Below are 1,941 nucleotides of genomic sequence, written 5' to 3'. Positions count from 1 at the left end.
AGAATAATGGGTAGGTTTTGTGAAACTTGATTACAGCCCTAAATAACAAGAAGGATTTGTGGGAAGAGGACAATGGCAAGAGTTCAGTACCAGCTAAGCCCCAGGGTAAGAAAGTAAAATGGTATGTACTATTCATGGAACAGAAAGAAATTCACTCTAAGAAAGCACAGACTTCTTATCCAGCTTTAGTGGGAGATAAGATTTGATAGTTAAAATGGGGCTATATTATAGAACAGGGTGAGTAGGTAGTAATGAACATATAACAGCAACTCATTTGGAACATCAATCTGAGAGCAGTGTGGGATAAAGTGATTGGAGAAGTTTCAGGAAGAGAGACAATTACATGGCATAAAATAGCACTTTTATGTTTTTCTCTACATGTTTTTAATTTAAAAGGAGAATTCAGCATAATCAAGGATGGTACACATGCTATCAATTTTCACAGATGCTTAACAATCCTAGCTAACTATGAGAATGTGAGGTGTTCCACGGGTCAATCAACATAAACTGTTCTTGGCAAGGTTTAACATTTGCATTTAAGCTTCCACAAATATCTATAAAATCATAAGCCAGAAATGGAGTTTTATTTGAAATAAAACATTTCATCTGAAATCTCAATCAATCTAGTATTTTCAACTTTACTAATGTAGATCATCCCTGAATTCTAAGTGTCATTACAACTGAACATCTTTTATACGTGAACCATGGCATCAGCTAGGCCTCATCTCCATTTCTACCCTCCAAAGTCTCACTCCTTTTACTACTTTTAGACATAGGGTTTTTTGCCACCTTAAGAAGACAAAGTCCGACTGAAATCTTCTTACTACCTGTACTTCCCTGACCAAGCTAACCCCAAAGTCAGAGCCCCTACAATATTTACAGTCCCATTAAAGTCCTTGCTCCTATCAGCCAGCATACTGAAATGAGGAAGAATAATTATATGTCCTGCTACTAAGAATGCACTGGGTGCTGTATCTTTGGAGTTTAATACAGAATTCAGAACGAGGCAGATTTTTTTTTTTTTCCCATGGACAAATGATTAGCTTTGACAGACAGTTGGGGGGTTGAAGCACAGATGGTTCTATGTTTCCTGGAGAAAAAGACATCTCACTTGCAACTTGAAGGACAAACACAGTTCACTAGAGGAAGAAAGGTCAGGCCACCTGCAAGCAAATATACAATTTACTTCCAGAAAAATGCCACTTTTATTCCCCTAAAGTTCTTTCATCTTTAATATCTTGGTGCTCCAGGAAGAAATAAACCTAAAGTCTCCTCTTACTTCTTTTTCCCCTTAAATTTTCTCTCCTCTGTATCCAATAGTTTGAACACAGTAGTAGAGAGTAGAATGGTGGTTACTAGATGCTGGGGGTTGGGAGTGTGAATGGGGAAAGGGGAAATGTTGGTCAAATAGTATAAAATTTCAGTTATACACTAGAAATAAGTTTTAGTGTTCAATTTCACAGCATTGTAACCTTAGTTAATAATGCATTGTTTATCTCGAAATTGCTAAAATAATAGATTTTAAATGTCCTCACTGCAAAAATTAAGTAAGTGAGGTGATGGATATGTTAACTGGCTGGATTTAATTATTCCACTATGTATACACATACGAAAAGATCACATTTTCCTATAAAATGTACAATTACTATTTTGCATTTAAAGGAAAATAAAATTAAAAAAATAAAGGTGGCTCCACGTACTAAGTTCTCACTCTATAGCCCATAGGGTTTGATGGGTTTTAAAGCCCCTAAAAGCTTCCAGTGCTTTAACTGCCCATTATTTCTCCCAGGTTAACCACTCATTCTTAGTTCTTATAATATCTGCAACTATGTGAAGGTAAAAAATGTCTTATTCTCTTGGTATTTGTGAATGACTAGTTTGACCTAGAGTGACTAAAACCATAGCACATATTTGTAGCAATTTGCATTTGATAAATTGTCT

The sequence above is a fragment of the Macaca nemestrina genome, chromosome X (genome assembly GCF_043159975.1).
Source record: "Macaca nemestrina isolate mMacNem1 chromosome X, mMacNem.hap1, whole genome shotgun sequence".
In the NCBI taxonomy this organism is placed as follows: Eukaryota; Metazoa; Chordata; class Mammalia; order Primates; family Cercopithecidae; genus Macaca; species Macaca nemestrina.
This window is presented reverse-complemented; position numbering follows the sequence as displayed.